Source organism: Musca vetustissima, unplaced genomic scaffold (assembly GCF_032173495.1).
Source record: "Musca vetustissima isolate MV318-11 ecotype Yass unplaced genomic scaffold, APGP_CSIRO_Mvet_v1 utg2235, whole genome shotgun sequence".
NCBI lineage: Eukaryota > Metazoa > Arthropoda > Insecta > Diptera > Muscidae > Musca > Musca vetustissima.
Window position 1 is genome coordinate 37,469 of NW_026886503.1, and position 19,321 is coordinate 56,789.

A 19,321-nucleotide genomic window follows, 5' to 3' on the forward strand; every position below is an offset into this window, starting at 1 on the left:
TTGGAAAATAAACGTCAAGACAATTGGGTCGTATTCGTGTTGATATTACTTATTGGATCCGATCTGGTTCCAATACATGGACTTAGAACCTAATATAGTAGTTTAAATAACTTCTGATGCCTCTTCTGTAAAGTTGTTGGCCTTAAAATTCAAAATTCTGAGAGAATGGTATTTTGTTTAATAGAGAAACTCACCTTAGAGGCCAGATTAACATATCTCAATTATGGACTCAATGGCTTTCGATGCATTTACTTATAGGCCGTTTCTATAAATTATTTAACCTATTAAGATTATCTGAGCTCAGAGATCTCCTACATAAATCAAATTATCTCAGGTGAATAATAATTAAAATTATCAATACAAATCGTAGCACAAGGACATCTTTGTACTATGTATAAAGTATAATTCACCTCTCTGTTGAATATATATAGAAATATATGAAATACTGTTGCCATGAATGTAGGCAACAGTATTTGATGATTTGAGGGTCTGAATAAAAAATGGTATCTACGGCAAAGAACTTCAAAGAAATATTATGTTAATTGGGTCGTATACATGTTGATAGTACTTATACGACCCCAGTTCCATGTTTTTAATTCTGAAATTAATGTCACTACACAAGGTCACTGAATATTTTTTACATATTATGAACATGTTAATAAAACATCAATGATGATCAAACATTAAGTTATTTTGAGGTGTCGGCAGTACTTATACGAACTCTGTTCCATGTTCCGATTTCTTACATTTGTAAATTAAATGCTATAGAGTAAATTTCTCAGATGACACTAAACTACAGAAACATGCACTCTATAAATTATCTAGCATCAGAGCCTTTCAGCGTAGAGTAGTTTGTCTCATTATTTTAGAATTTCATATCTAAATGAGCTGCACTGATCTAAGAGAACAATAGTATAGACGGACGGGGTCGACCATACGATCCTACGCAGCTACCAAGGAACTCAAACTTTCTGCGGGTTTTTAAGCCTGGACAATATCTCGTGATATTTGCACCCTCTTGCCCGATTATAGGTCAATAGCACCTGTTACTTACACTGACATAATTATTATCTGATCATTTCATCAATTATAGGAACTGGAACCTCATGGAAAATTCCAAAACCATCAGCGCTATATTTCCTGTATTGTAACTCCCACATCCGAGTACATATGACAATATAACTGGTATTAATTTAAAGTTCAGTCATTCCTCATGGATACACTATCAACTTCTCGGGTCTTTGTCCTTCAGGAGTTATTATATACGCCATAGAATACATTTTTTTTTAATTTTTCACCCAAAAGTCAGGGTCCATTTGAACCCCTAAATATTGACCAATAATTATGTAAACAGGCATGCTTATTGTTTGGCCTGATCCCTTCTCCAATTAGAGCTGCCAGAAAAATGGACAAAAAATAATTATTTGGTCCATTTCATCCCCTTCATTGGCCTGAATACATTCTACATGCAAAATTTCGTGAAGATTGGTCCATAACTGTGGCCTGTGTCGTGTTTACAAATTAGAATGGACAGACGGACGGAGGGACACACATATCTTGATCGACTCAGCTATTAGCGACGATCGGTATACTTAATGGTGGGTCTAGGACCAATATTTCGCTGCGTTACAAACTCTTGGGGATGCACAAAGCTATAATACCCTGACAACATAGTTGTGTAGGGTATAAAAAGAAGGGGTCGGAGGCCACTACCATAATAAGAAACACATGTTCAGCCAATTGGGTCGTATACGTGTTGACAGTACTTATACGCCAAATGTTACAATTTAATCAGAAGCCTTTTAAATGCCTAATACTACCAAGTAACTGGACTCAGAGACTATTTTGATGACTTCTCTTTTGAGAGGTATATTTTATGAAAATTAGAATATTGAAAAAAAAATCTGAATATAATGTGACTAAAGCCACCATCGATGTGAAATGTGTGGTCTATTCAGTTGCGCTCAATCTCTCAGATCTATGACATACTTTTTTTTTAATGCGGAGGTTGTTTTTCGTTCTATATAGTTGAGTCGTTCTTTTTTTATTTTATGAAAATGAGATAAGTTTGTTTGTTGTTGTTGTTGATTTTTTTATTTTTTCGTCAGTTTCATTCAGTCTATTTCTCCGTTTGTGGTACTTTGTCGAGAAATTAGTTAAAAGAACAAAAATTCAAGTGAAAGTTAACTTGTTTTGTAACAGTTGGCCTACGCAAAGAGAGATGGAGAACGTGATGGAGACAGGGGGTGTGAATGAGGCATAGAGGTGGAATTTGAATGTTCGGACTGTTGGAATGTTGATAGATTCTTCTTGACAAGTTTATGTTAATTTTTTCCTGTGCACATTTTAAGCATCTGTCAAATGTTTACTTTCGAAGTTTCTTTTTTTTTAGTTTGTATATTAAGAAAGACATTTGCCAGTGAGGTGTGAGGGAGGCAGATCTAAGCAAATGCCAAATGTTAATAAAGAAAAAATTATTTGTTTAATTATTAGACACCTTGAAAGAAAATGTACATAATTCTTTGTAATCTAAATTTATTTAAATTTATTGGTACTATTATGAGTTTGAAGAAGTTACAAAGTTGCAAAATAAAATAATTAAATTTAATAAGTTTAATATCAGAAATTAAAAATTGCATATAAAACATATTTTAAAAGAAATTCTTGGAATACTAATGAAGTATGATTTTTCTATGTGGTTGATCCACAAATGTTATCCATGCCTTTGAATGCCAACTATCAGAGGAATAGTTACTACCACATTTAAATCATTTGGAAAATAAACGTCAAGACAATTGGGTCGTATTCGTGTTGATATTACTTATTGGATCCGATCTGGTTCCATTACATGGACTTAGAACCTAATATAGTAGTTTAAATAACTTCTGATGCCTCTTCTGTAAAGTTGTTGGCCTTAAAATTCAAAATTCTGAGAGAATGGTATTTTGTTTAATAGAGAAACTCACCTTAGAGGCCAGATTAACATATCTCAATTATGGACTCAATGGCTTTCGATGCATTTACTTATAGGCCGTTTCTATAAATTATTTAACCTATTAAGATTATCTGAGCTCAGAGATCTCCTACATAAATCAAATTATCTCAGGTGAATAATAATTAAAATTATCAATACAAATCGTAGCACAAGGACATCTTTGTACTATGTATAAAGTATAATTCACCTCTCTGTTGAATATATATAGAAATATATGAAATACTGTTGCCATGAATGTAGGCAACAGTATTTGATGATTTGAGGGTCTGAATAAAAAATGGTATCTACGGCAAAGAACTTCAAAGAAATATTATGTTAATTGGGTCGTATACATGTTGATAGTACTTATACGACCCCAGTTCCATGTTTTTAATTCTGAAATTAATGTCACTACACAAGGTCACTGAATATTTTTTACATATTATGAACATGTTAATAAAACATCAATGATGATCAAACATTAAGTTATTTTGAGGTGTCGGCAGTACTTATACGAACTCTGTTCCATGTTCCGATTTCTTACATTTGTAAATTAAATGCTATAGAGTAAATTTCTCAGATGACACTAAACTACAGAAACATGCACTCTATAAATTATCTAGCATCAGAGCCTTTCAGCGTAGAGTAGTTTGTCTCATTATTTTAGAATTTCATATCTAAATGAGCTGCACTGATCTAAGAGAACAATAGTATAGACGGACGGGGTCGACCATACGATCCTACGCAGCTACCAAGGAACTCAAACTTTCTGCGGGTTTTTAAGCCTGGACAATATCTCGTGATATTTGCACCCTCTTGCCCGATTATAGGTCAATAGCACCTGTTACTTACACTGACATAATTATTATCTGATCATTTCATCAATTATAGGAACTGGAACCTCATGGAAAATTCCAAAACCATCAGCGCTATATTTCCTGTATTGTAACTCCCACATCCGAGTACATATGACAATATAACTGGTATTAATTTAAAGTTCAGTCATTCCTCATGGATACACTATCAACTTCTCGGGTCTTTGTCCTTCAGGAGTTATTATATACGCCATAGAATACATTTTTTTTTAATTTTTCACCCAAAAGTCAGGGTCCATTTGAACCCCTAAATATTGACCAATAATTATGTAAACAGGCATGCTTATTGTTTGGCCTGATCCCTTCTCCAATTAGAGCTGCCAGAAAAATGGACAAAAAATAATTATTTGGTCCATTTCATCCCCTTCATTGGCCTGAATACATTCTACATGCAAAATTTCGTGAAGATTGGTCCATAACTGTGGCCTGTGTCGTGTTTACAAATTAGAATGGACAGACGGACGGAGGGACACACATATCTTGATCGACTCAGCTATTAGCGACGATCGGTATACTTAATGGTGGGTCTAGGACCAATATTTCGCTGCGTTACAAACTCTTGGGGATGCACAAAGCTATAATACCCTGACAACATAGTTGTGTAGGGTATAAAAAGAAGGGGTCGGAGGCCACTACCATAATAAGAAACACATGTTCAGCCAATTGGGTCGTATACGTGTTGACAGTACTTATACGCCAAATGTTACAATTTAATCAGAAGCCTTTTAAATGCCTAATACTACCAAGTAACTGGACTCAGAGACTATTTTGATGACTTCTCTTTTGAGAGGTATATTTTATGAAAATTAGAATATTGAAAAAAAAATCTGAATATAATGTGACTAAAGCCACCATCGATGTGAAATGTGGGAACTGCAATTTTGGAACAGGAATATTTCACACGGCAACGCAAAGGTAGCAAAGCAGATGACTAACAGGCGTGATTCGTTTAGTCTGACTTTTCGTCAGGGGGAATGTACGAGAAGGAATCTTAAATCATATCAAAAATTATCAAAATGTCAGTTAGGTAGAGAACTGGCCATTTAGGCAATACATCTGTATTTTTGGGATTGATATAACTCTAAAACAGGAAACCAAAATGACAGATCACCGGACTGATAGTAGTGTAGATAGTGTAGGTCCTGCTATGGGTCTTTTGTATAAAAGAAACATATTTTAGTTAAACAGGGATCTATTTTGATATACAATCCACTTTTTTTAAAGGTTCGCAGGCAGTTTCCTTCTGCTTTAATAAATGTTTGAGTCTACAACTAGGACATACGAGGGCATAAGTCACCGGACTGCCATTTGTCACAGGATAATAAGCATACAGGCTGATAAGCATATAAAACGTGTTTAATGATCACATCTGAGGCCGGGCACGCCAATGCTCTCACTCCATGGAGAATATCAGTGGGAATCATATACAAGAGAACGATTGCATATATTATAAATAAAATGAGTTTCCTTCGAAGCACGAAATGAATAACACCTGGGAGTCGTCTTATCGCCATCCGTGTTATCCCTCAAAGAGGTGAAAACAATTACATGCCGCGAGGATTAATATCCTGTAACTTCTTCCTTTCCATTGTAAAATAAACATCCAATCACTTGTTTCTTTTTAATATTAAAATAACACCTCTTATTCGAAACTCCTACATTTATTCAATAAACAAAAAACCTGAAAGCAGCTGGAACACCTACATCAGACCTTCTGTGAAAAGAGAATATCTTCCGCAGCTCTTCATCTATATATGATGTCCATAGACATTGCAGGTCTCAGTATCCAGATGATTTTATGGAAGTCCTTCTACAGGTATTCTATGGAAAGAGGGCCTTCTATAAGACTTCTGTGGACAAAATACCTTCTAACGGAATTGTTCTACACCACTTCTATTATTTATCTTAATTTCTTCTGTCTCACTTGTGATGATAAATATGATGAACCGCGGAATAAAATTTTTTGCGACTTTCTTTTTAATCGTTCCAAGTTTTGAATTCCCAACAGTCTCATAGCTACTTAATAGTTATATACCATTTGGTGCTATAAAAATATTACGAGACCACACTAACCATAACCGCATAAATTAGTTCCCTTCAAAACAGCGAGTACTTTATTATCATTTTTACAATGGCCCTTTGCAATTTACAGAACCCACTTTCCACCTCAACATAGTTAAAAAAAAAAAAACAATCTACCAACCTGACCAAGTTCCATTATCAGTGGAAGATTTATATTACAAAGTGTAAAGTTCATGTTAAGTTCAAATAAACTTGGACAGACATTCTTTTTTTCGTTTTGTTCCACATCTTGTTATCCCTTAACGACATTTTCATTAGTTTTCACCTGGATCCGGCGTAGAGCATACCAAAAAACTACAATGTGCTATTGCCACTAGAGTTGCCATTACATGGACTGTCTAACACAATAACAACAACGAAAACGAAAACAACATGAACACCAACTAAGCAGCCACCCAGCTTAGCACACAATGAGTGTCAAACCACACATAGAAAAGAATTACAATGGCCACCAACAACTCGACAATGGTCGTTGTAAGTTTTCATGTACTCATGGCTCCTCTTTTTGCTTTCTTCAATTATTACCGTTGTTCTTCCTATTCTTTCCACTTGCTTCTTTTTGCTTTTTTGTTTCCTCTACCTCTTTGCTTGACTTAAGCTGGCAGTTTCATATCCGTTTCCTTGTTAACATGCCAGTGTATTTGTCTATAAATGAGAGTACAAGTGTGGGTGTGGTTGTTGGATATACTACGTGTGAATGATAGCACTTTATGTGGCTATGTGTGTGTGACTGTGTGTTTGTCGTGTATTTATATACCCTTTGGGCTTAGTGGCACTTGCTAACAATTATTTCTTTGTTGTCGTCAACAACAACAAAAAACGACAAAATACGATCACAGAAGCTCATTCACGATTGTTGTTGTTGTAGTTGCTGAATTTGGCGCACACAGCCACATCATCTCTAGGGAATTTACGAGCTCGAGCCGACATTGTCGACCACACCATTTAAGTTTTTCGGTAGTTGCTTACACTAGGCTACCAATAACGGGTGTTGTCATATACTCTAAAGGTGGTCTATAAATGCAATACCATCAGGCAACATGGGGAATACCGTCTAGATAGGCCCAGATAAGGCTTAGATTAAAACCAGTAAGGAAAGTAATAAAGTCGGACTGGGCCGACTATATGATACCCTTCACCACTTTGGGTGTATTCTACATATGTATCCTAACAGACGACGCGTTCTTGTCATATATCTATATCTGAACCGATTTCAGGGAAACTTGCCAGAGACTAATTTATATTACTACAGTACGTTGTGTCAATTGGCCGAGCTATGGATCTTTTCACGAAGATTATCAACATCATTTTAGACTTAATTCAGTACCCTATACCAAAATTCGGGCAAATCGAGAGATATATATATGTATATATATATACATAAAATCGGATCAAATATGGGAACTATATCTAAATCTGAACCGATTGTCTCGAAAGTTAGCACACATCATTCTAGACTTAATTTAGTACGCTATGCCAAATTTTGTGCAAATCGAAAGATATATAGGGACTTTAGTACACAATTTACCTTAAATCGGGCGAAGCTATATATGGGAGCTATATCTAAATCTGAACCGATTTTCACGAAACTCTGCAGACATCATTCTAGACCTTATTTATTACGTGTGCCAAATTTCGTGCAAATCGGAAGATATATAGGGACTTTGGAACACAATTTACCTTAAATCGGAGGAAGATATACATGGGAGCTATTTCTAAAACTGAACCGATTTTCACGAAACGTTGCACATATCATTCTAGGCCTTATTCATTACGCTGTGCCAAATTTCGTGCAAATCGAAAGATATATAGGGACTTTGGTACACAATTTACCTTAAATCGGGCGAAGATATATATATGGGAGCTATATCTAAATCTGAACCGATTTTCACGAAACTAAGCACACATCATTCTAGACCTTATTTATTACGCTGTGCCAAATTTCGTGCAAATCGGAAGATATATAGGGACTTTGGTACACAATTTACCTTAAATCGGACGAAGATATATATGGGAGGTATATCAAAATCTTAAACGATTTTCACGGAACTTTGCACACATCATTCTAGACTTAATTTAGTACGCTATGCCAAATTTCGTGCAAATCGAAAGATATGTAGGGACTTTGGTACACAATTTACCTTAAATCGGACGAAGATATACATGGGAGCTATATCTAAAACTGAACCGATTTTCATGAAACTTAGCACACATTTTTATAGAAGCAATTCAGTACGCTATGCCAAATTTCGTGCAAATCGAAGGATATTTCCAGCGACTTTAGTGGACTATTTACCTAAAATCGGGCGAAACTATATATGGTAGCTATATCTAAATCTGAACCGATTTTCACGAAACTAAGCACACATCATTCTAGACCTTATTTATTACGCTGTGCCAAATTTCGTGCAAATCGGAAGATATATAGGGACTTTGGTACACAATTTACCTTAAATCGGACGAAGATATATATGGGAGGTATATCAAAATCTTAAACGATTTTCACGGAACTTTGCACACATCATTCTAGACTTAATTTAGTACGCTATGCCACATTTCATGCAAATCGAAAGATATATAGGGACTTTGGTACACAATTTACCTTAAATCGGGCGAAGCTATATATGGGAGCTATATCTAAATCTGAACCGATTTTCACGAAACTCTGCAGACATCATTCTAGACCTTATTTATTACGTGTGCCAAATTTCGTGCAAATCGGAAGATATATAGGGACTTTGGAAATATATGATTCTAAACGATTTTCACTAAATACCTTATTCATTATCTGTGCCAAATTTTGTGCAAAAAGATATATATGGGAGGTATATCAAAATCTTAAACGATTTTCACTAAATTCTAAACCTTATTCATTACACTGTGCCAAATTTTGTGCAAATGAAAGATATATAGGGACTTTGGTACACAATTTACCTTAGATCGGACGAAAATATATATGGGAGCTACAGCTAAATCTGAACCGATTTTTCCCAATTTCAATAGGGTTCGTCCTTGGGCCAAAAAAATGATTCGGATCATAAATGCGACCTGTACATTGTTTACAATTTAACATGGACAGGCGGACGGACATGCATAAATCGACTCAGAAAGTGATTCTATGCATATTCTCAAAAGGAACCATGGGTTTATCTCGATAATTTTTGCCACAGTGTGTAACAGAAGATCGCTTGAAAACAGAAGATCTTATTTAGACATCTGGATTCCTATGAACCGAGGAAACTCTAGAGATCTTTTTGTGGTCTAAGTAGGGATTTTTGTTACCTAGTGTAAATTTCAGTTTCAACACGTTTCTATTGTGGTGTTAGTATGGGTTTTCCAGTTCATGTCATTCACACATTGAAAATTATTTTCAATTTCAATTTGGCAATGTGTCTGCTCGGTCGTCGATGGTTTGGTGGATGGATGGTTGGCTTGAAAGTATTGCAATTGTGTTGGTTGTGGCCGGGAAAAAATTGGGTGGCAATTAAATCTTTGGCTCGAAAACAACAAGCAAACAAACAAACGATAAAATTACAGCCAAACATGTGTTTCGATAAGGAGAGAGAGGAGAAGCAAAGTAGGAGCTATTTATTTTTATAGCATTTTTAAAACTCATTTAGAGGGAATTTATTTCCTCCATGGTGTAAATTGAAAATTTATTACCGGTAAAGAGTTACTACCTTTAATTTTTTATGTTATCTAAAGCGGTAGCAATTAAATTAAAGCCTAGAAGGGATAACAACATTTTCAGATAATACAGAGAATTTAGAGGGCATTCTCTATTTGTATGACAATTACGTTCTGATAACAACATCGTATTAAAGAAGGCAATTTTTAATTCTGTTCGATTTAAATCCTGTCACTTTTCCTTACAATTTCAAACAATGCATTTTCAATTCAAATCTTTGGTTCATATTTTTCATATACATAAATCGAAATAATATTCTGTCTCTTCCATAAACATAACCTTGTTGTTCAAAATCAAAAAAAACTTTCGAATTTCTTTGCGAAACACAAACATACGCAAAATATATTCTGCAAATGAAAAATTCATGAAGTGCATTTGACAAAACAGAAAAACTAAAAAGAAAATTTCAAATTCAAATTTAGCTTCGTTTATATTTTCAGTTTGCTCGTTTGCACATCCATTCCATAAAAAAAACATTTGTTTAACAGAGACTGGAAGTGAAAATTCACTGTTGAGTTGACCAAAGCCCCATCTCTTTCAATCATCTCCTACCTACCACCCTTACTACTTAAGACAAACGCAAATCAACGAAGCATGACTATTTCAGAAAAACTAGATTGTAGAACAAATTCCCAGAACAAGTTTATTTTTTTTGTTTTACTTTTCTCTGCGTAGTTCGACTAGGAAAACATATTTTAGTTTTTTTTTTTTTACAGCCACTTGGCTGGAGGGAGTAAAGATTTGCATTCCACCATGTTGTACGGAGATTCATAGCAGAAAATTGTGGGGGAGGTTTTCACAAGCTGCAATAAAGCTTCTTGTATTTCTTGCTCTTATTTTTTTATGTTGACACATTGTCTTCCTTCCGGGCCATCGAACTTGGAGCTATGTTCGAATTAACTGTTTAAATATGTAATTGACAAAAATGAGCTCAGGCTATGTGCTTATTTAAGACTCTCCACAAAAGATATTTGCCGAAGATACTCTAAATGACTTCTAGAGATACGTTATCTATACCCACGTGTGGGAGACCAACTCTAGTTTATGAACAGTATAAATATTTTGGTTCTTTTAAAAAGGTAGATCTTCTTGAGGTCTTCTAAGACTGAAGACGTTATTAACGCATTCTATAGATAGTACACTTTTTATAGACTTCTGGTCTTCTATAAACATAATATATTTAAAAGGACAGGAGATCCTCCATAGGTATTCTATAGACGGAAGACTTCGTACATGTCAACTATAAATAAAATACCGCGGATATGGCATAGTCATGATAATTTCTACGGATCTATTGTAGATAGAAGGCCCTCTTCAACTCTTCAAGTGCCCATTGTCAAAAAAAAAGCCTTCCAATAATTTACGTAAAAAATAAGTTTTCTAAAGATAAAGAACTTGCAGTCTTACGTAGTGAAAAGACTTTCGGTATAAAAACTGTTGCATATAAAAACTCCTCATGGTGAAGGGTAGAATATTTGTCCCTGTTGGTGTCCTATAGAATATCCAGTTTAACTTAAGGCGACCTTCTATAGACAGCCTGTTTTCTGTATAATTTCTGTCTATAAAAGGTCCCTTGTCCAGAGAAGACCTATAAACCCGACCTTCTATAGACCGAAATTATGCATAAAACATTTCACATGTATTTTATGTTCGGAAGCCATTATTCAGTGATTCTTTATCCAGAAGACCTTGTAAAGTTATTCTATAGATATGAGAACTTCTTAAAGTCTTCAATAAAGAGATACATTTAGAAGTCTTATCTAGACCGAAGTCCTTCTGCATGTCTTCTATAGACAGACGATTTTCATGAGATCTTTCAAAAAGCTTGAATTGGAATTGAATGTTCAGAAGAATTCATTTAGTTATTCTGTAGCCAGAAAACCTAGTCCGGATCTATTATATACAGGATTACTTCTTCGGGTCGTCTATTAAAAGAACCCTCATCAAAGTCTTTTATAGACATAAGTCTTTCTGTAAATCTTCTATGGTCGGAAAATCTTCTTGAGGTCTTATAAAACCAGTTTTTAATGGCCAGAAGTTATGTTGGTCTTCTCCACACAAAATAACTTTTTTTCGTTTTTCCAATTAAGCCTTGGAGAAACTAATTCAGCTATTATATTAGAAGAAGGCCTCATACAGGTCTTAAGTAAGCAGGGTTACTTATATCTTCTTCAGGTATTCTATTAAAATAACACTTCCCAAAGTCTTGCGTAGATAGAAGTCATTTTGCAAGTTTTCCATGTACAAAAGATAATCTTGAAGATTTTTTAAAAAAAATGAAGACCTCGAATGTTTTATAGCCAGAAGATAGGTAGGTCTTCTCCACACAGAAGAACGTTGGCACGAGACCTTTCTTTATTCTATAACCAGAAGACTTCATATAGAGGAGAACTTGTTATTGTAGGGTTAGGAATATCTTTTCAAAGTCGTACGTAATTAGTCTTTCTGCAAAGTCTTCTATGAACAGAAGATAACCTTGAGTACTTATTAAAAATAATGTTTTTCTTCGAATGATTTGTTGCCAGAAGTTATGCAGGTTTTCTCCCGTTCTTTTTCGAGTCTTCTATAGAATATAAAATAATAAGATCCGAATGGATACTCTATAGAACACAGTACCTGTTTGGGTCTTCTATAGAATATCGTAACCGATTTGATACGGCAAACATGTGCCCCAACGACTTATTGGTTTTAGATCCCATGTTTCTGTATGTCCCACGTTTGGATATGTCTGTCTGGGCGACAGGTGCGCCTGATAACTCTCAAATTAACTGATTTTATCCCAACCTTAGTTCACCCAGTTCAGGTACCTCCCCCACAAATGGCCAATATGTTCAATATTTACAAATCCAATATTAGGTGAATAGAATATTTGATTTGAACAAAACTTTGCACGAGCTATTCTGTTTACCAAGCCTACATTAAGTCCGAAAATGGGACCCATTAGTCCACTTCTTCTGGCAACTCCCCCACAATATTTAAAAATTCAATATCCGGCGATTCAATATCCGATTTGAATCAAACTTTGCGCAACCTGTTAAATATAATACCAAGCCTAGATGCGGTTCTGGTACCTCCCCCACAAATGGTCAACATTTTCATATATATAAATTCGATATTAGGCGAAAGGAATGTCCGATATGACCCAAACTTTGCGCAACCTATTATCTTTACCAAGCCTAGATCACGTCCACTTGTTCTGGTACCTCCTCCACAAATGGTCAAAATTTCCAATATTAAACAAATCCTATGAGCATTTAAATACTTAAAAGTAAAGTAATATTTGACCTTCAAGAGCCCAAAATCGATAATAACATTCACATCGCTTGGAAAATTCGTTTAGGATATTGAAGAGACCTAAAATGGTTCGGATCTTTATATGGGGGCTATGTATATTGGACATTTTCGGAATAGAAGTATTTTATCATCTGAAGCCCAAAAAAGCCTACTACCATGAACCAACGAAAACATGGTCATGTTTACCATGTCATAACAATTCGGAATGCCAATTGAATGCCTCTTTGTTTGTTCTCGTTGGATTCGGCACAATTTGACATACGATCGCGGTGATTCAAAATACGTTTATCATCAACCTATGGGTATGGGGTCGGAAGAAAACACCAATCGACCGATTGGGTCTTCGAAGATGAGCCAAATTCAACGAAATTAGTTCATGAAAAACCATTTCGAAACAAATGGTCGCGCCTGGTTCTATGGCAAACCTATTCATGTGGCGGCTGTTCCGCTTGAATAACTTAGGACGGTCAATTCTGCGTGATACGACATAATTTTTGTCTTAATCATTCTAATAAATTGAATAAGAGAAGTTGATTTATTGTGGTCCAATGCGAGCTCTCATACATCAGCTGAGACTAGTGAATTTTATACCGTACATAACGGTGTACGTCGTACAGTCCTGACTATGGCTCCTTCAGCAATTTTTGTCGACAATTGGTTTGTACTAATGAAAAATTGTATAAATCATGCTGGGGAATACATGAATAAAGATAAAACATTTCGAATAAAATATTGGAATTTTAATTATTGGGCCAGAAATAGTAAGACCTCGTATCTTTATTATTGCCATTTCAATTCATAGCAGACAAATAGAGATACGGACGGACATATGGACTCGCGGGTCCAAATCGACAATGGATTTTGTTTTAATGAAATGAAATTTTTCACAGTAAATTTATGTTTGCAACAGCGATTTTTTTCATTTTGTACGGTAATATTTCGAAGGGCAGAAAAAATACAAAATTTAAATCGCACCCATCTTGTGGGTCCATTGCTTATTTCCGAGATATCCGCTCTGAAAATTATCTGGTGCCAGATGGATTGAATTATTATATGATCTTCTAAAATCTATTGTTTATTTCTGACAATGTATGTGAATAGAACTCTACATTAAATTGAAACTAACATGGTGTTATTTTTGTGTTCCATGTTGTGTGGAGTGCTGAGAATTTTCTATGGTGTCGTGTGATGGTGAATAAAGCCACTATTTATTTATACTTACAAACACTAGCACAAATTCTTACCTGAAACGAAACAAGACAAAAACAATAAAAATTAATATACATAAATAAATCGGACATGTAATTACATAAATAAGAATAATTTTACAATTATTTCTAATATGGTTTATAACACTTATTGATAATCATAAAATATTTAAATATAAATTTAAAGAACATTTTCCTTTTTCAAAAGGATTAGAATGCACTTCTTTCTTTTCGTCTTCAACTGCCACCAATCAACGCAAAGTGTCACAGCTGGAGGGTAAACGATGTTGAATAGAAAGCGTTGGCAGCAGCAGCAAAAGCACTACTAAAAGAAAAGTAAACACTTGACAAGGACATGTGAAAGGATTTGTTTGAATATGCATATCCTTAGACGACGGATATCATGGAACATGGAATAGAAAAATAGAACGGACTCAAAGCGACAATTCAATCTGACAAAAAAAAGCAAAAGCAAAATATTGCCAGGGGAGTCAACGATAAGGATATTCTTTGTGGAATACTTTAGTTTTACAAGGCACTGGAAATTAAAACAAAACAGAAAGGAATGAAGAGAATGAAAAAAAAAACAGACGGAGACGAGTGTAGTAGGTGACCAGTAGATAAATTGTGTTGGGTTTAGAGGGTTTGAAATCCATTTCAATCCATTTCAAATTAGAAAATGTATTTACCTAGGGGTAGAATAAATCCTGTTTTTATTAGGCGAATATTTTTAAGGGCCACATATATATTTTCACATATATTTTTAATAAATATTTTTTCTAGGACCGCAATAGGCGTGGTTTTTAAGGAATATTTTTCTAAGGCCTATTAAAGGCGTTGGTTATTTAAGGAATATTTTTCAAGGCCTATTAAAGGCGTGGATTTTTCAAAGATTATTTTTTCAAGGCCTATAGAAGGCGTGAATTTTGGAAAGAATATTTTTTCAAGGCCTATAGAAGGCGTGGATTTTGGAAGGCATATTTTTTCAAGGCCTATAGAAAGCGGGGATTTGGGAAAGAATATTTTTTAAAGGCCTATAGAAGGCGTGGATTTTGGAAAGAATATTTTTTAAATGCCTATAGAAGGCGTGGATTTTGGAAAGAATATTTTTTAAATGCCTATAGAAGGCGTGGATTTTTGGAGGACTAGATTTTTTAAAGAATATTCTTCCACGGCCCATTAAAGGCGTGGATTTTTGGAGGACTAGATTTTTTAAAGAATAATTCTAAAAGACCTATGTCTGCCGTAAGGTCTAAATATTCCAGCAAAATATTGAAGAACCGCCACATAGAAAAATGTTGAATTTTTTTTCAATTCTTGCCCTTTGACTTGTTTTCATTGGAAATCTCATCGAAGACCACACATTATGTGTTTTATTCTTAACCTTGACAACAATTTATTAATGATTATGTGTTTAGAGAATGTGTACGGCAGGAAGGACAACTATTAAGTTGACTGTGACACTGACATACTGCTGCTGCTTAAGAACAGACACGGATGTCGAGGATAGATGGATGGTTGCCTGACTTGTGCATCCATGCTTAGCAACCCCACAAATCATCAACAGCTGCCACTAATGTCATGTTGGCTTTTATGTTCATCTGTTCTGCATTCCACACACACCCATAATATCCTTTTTGTATTCGTTCGCATACCTTGGAGGCATGCATCAGTGCAACATTTTTTCAACGTTTTGTCAGTGCCCAACAACTGCAGTTGCTGGCATGTGCGCATGATGTTCATCGATAATTGCCCATTCATGGCAGTCAGAAACACTTGAGCACTGCAAGAACCTTGCTAAGGTTTTGCCATTGTCAGTATTGGTAAGAATTACAAGAAAAAATCAATTGCATCTTTTGTCCTGGACCCCATTTTGATCTCTCCGAGTGTGTCTGCGTTTTCGTCTTTGTTTTACAAATTCGTTTTTCTTCTTCTGGTCTTCCTCATTCCTCTAAATCATGGTCGTTAAATCACAAAATTGTTAAAAGTATCGAATGAATATTGAATCATTTTGTTATTGTCGATAGTTTCCAGCAGCAGCAGCAACAACAACAACGAGAACCTCATCATTATATGCATAATAAGTACATAACAAGTAGAAGAGGAATAAAATACTCTCACACACACACATACATGGATCCACACAGAAACAAGAGCATCCTTGAATTGTATCAACATCATTATTTTTTACATTTTCATTCATAGTCGTCGTTGTTGTCGGTCGGTCGACATTGTCGTCATCTTTGGAAACGTTAACGTCATTGTCATGTTCAAAGTGTTCTCGTTGTTGTTGGTGCTGTTGTAGTTGTTGTTTCTGATAGTTTCCCATCAATTGAAAAACAATTTCTAATGATGACAGCCGATGTGAATGCAAACGAAGGCATCTCCACAGTGACTTGTTGTGTAATAATCCCATAAAATGGGGATTATATTTTAAATAACTATTTTTCTGGTGATGCCATTCTGGGATTATGGTTAAGGGATTTTAAGTTATTAACTTGATGGGTAATAATGTTGTGGCGTGGATTTTTTAAAGAATATTTTTCCAAGGACTATCTAAGGCGTGGATTTTTTAACAAAAATCAGAGGCTATTCAAGGCGTGGATTTTTTAAATAATATTTTTTCAGAGACTATTCAAGGCGTGGATTTTTTAAACAATATTTTTTCAGAGACTATTCAAGGCGTGGATTTTTTAAATAATATTTTTTCAAGGTCTGGATTTTTAAAGAATTTTTTTTCCAGAGACTATTAAAGGCGTGGATTTTTAAAGAAAAATTTGTCAAGGTCTGGATTTTTAAAGAATATTTTTTTCAGAGACTATTTAAGGCGTGGATTTTTTAAATAATATTTTTTCAAGGTCTGGATTTTTAAAGAATATTTTTTTCAGAGACTATTCAAGGCGTGGATTTTTTAAAGAATATTTTTTCAAGGTCTGGATTTTGAAAGAATAGTTTTTTCAGAGACTTTTCAAGGAGGGGATTTTTTAAAGAATATTTTTTCAAGGTCTGGATTTTCAAAGAATATTTTTTCAAGGTCTGGATTTTTAAAGAATATTTTTTTCAGAGACTATTCAAGGCGTGGATTTTTTAAGGAATATGTTTTTGAGGACTATTACATCGCGTGGATTTTTAAAGAATATGTTTTTGAGGACTATTACAAAGCGTGGATTTTTAAAGAATATGTTTTTGAGGACTATTACAAGGCGTGGATTATTAAAGAATATGTTTTTGAGGACTATTACAAGGCGTGGATTATTAACCCTTTGAGCCCCGAATTTTTTCCCGCAATCTTAGGACAAATTTCTGTTCACAGATTTAATGCAACTATCCTAAATAGGATAGGCACAACATTTGACATCGATATATCCTTGCATTCGGGAGATACAGTACATTCTTTCGGAAAAATTAAAGTCCAATATCAAGAAAACCAAATGCAAAATCGTCAGAAAAATCATTTTAAATTATTCTCTGTATTCAATTTTACAAGAATCAAAAATAATTCTGAGGGTAGAATTTGTACAATTTGAATACGAAGCGATTTAAATAATTTGGACTGTATACACAAATTAGTACTGTACACAAATTTACCCTCTTCTCTATATTGAAAAGCTCATAACTTTACCAAATTTTTGAATTTTTTTGATTTTTCTTTTGATATGTGTCGTCCATAATTAGGTCTTCACATATGAAATCCAAAAAATACATATCTACTAGCTGCATATAAAATATAAACTCTAAAACATTTTGTTGCCTGTGGGCAACATTGGGCCACAAAGGGTTAAAGAATATGTTTTTGAAGACTTTTACAAGGCGTGAATATTTGTATGCACTTGTGGGCTATACAATGCGTGGATTATTTGTAGAATACTTTTCTAAGTACTATCCAAGGCGTAGATTTTTTAAAAAAAATATTTTTTATAGACTATCTAAGGCGTGGATTTTTAAAGTTTGTTTCAAGAACTATTCAAAGCGTGGATTTTTTAAAGTTTTTTTCAAGGACTGTAAGCAAGGGCCAATAGCCCTGAATTTTTTTGAGAATGTGGGTGATTTGTAAATATTTTTAATTTTTTGAAAATATTTTTGCGAGGGCAAATAAGAGTTTATCAACGGACCGGCGACTATGGATGAAGTCCTGATAACACTGTTATTGCGAGCCCGTGTCTATCAGTGTATATGGTTTGCCGTTAGGATACCTACTGTCTTGGAACGGAATCTTATCGATAGCTGGTCGTCTTGATGAGCATTAGATTTAGTTTCACAGTCCTTGGTGAGAAGCCCATGGTCGACCTCAGGCCCTCCAATCTACCAACGTCCATGGATTCAGAAACATTAAAAAAACCAAAAATCTAAACAAACCCTTCGACTTCGACTGATGGTGTGGCTGACGTCCCATCCGCCATATGGAATGACACCCAAACGATGGACGGGAAAGAAAATTCTGATTTAACTGTCATCATCACTCTACCGTAGGGATCACCGAGTATGACTGTTGATCATTCGGGCTCTTCCAAGGGCGGAAACTGCAAGTTGGGCGTCGACTTTAGCTGAAACGTTGAAGCAGACGGTCACAGAGGGGAACGGATACGTGACTGTGTACTCTAAATACACTTTAGAATACTCTGTGTCAGCTTCAGCATATGTGGATAAGGACCCTAACTTAATCAGGTAGAAGGATAATGACATTAACGGAGAAACTGCAATTTACTGCGAATCAACCCTTATTGCTAAAAGCAGTGCTAAAACAGTTTCGTCTGGTGCCATGAAGGACAGTGGGAAGATCGCCATTGTGAAGGCGATTTTCGGACCTATCAACAAGTCGTTAAAGGTCTACCCCAAACATTATGGGCAGGTCCTTACAGAAAGGATAAAGTCTGCTCCGACGACTGAAACAATTCAGCCATCTGGTAGCTGATTAAAGTATCATATATAGTCATCTGATGCTAAAATTCGATAAGATTACCTTGTTTAAACGGACGAAGGTCGTAGACTTCGGAAATAATAATGAAATGACATAATGACTTTGAACCCCTTAGGAACGGTAGTAAATAATCGGTTGTGCAGATTCATGTCCGTCTTTCTTTATTACAAAAGCAGGCGCATGCAACGGAGTCTGAAGTTGGTGTAAATAAACTTGCATCACAGTAAGGATGCATTTGCTGAGCTACTTTTCAGCCACTTCATTACAAACACGGACATCGCC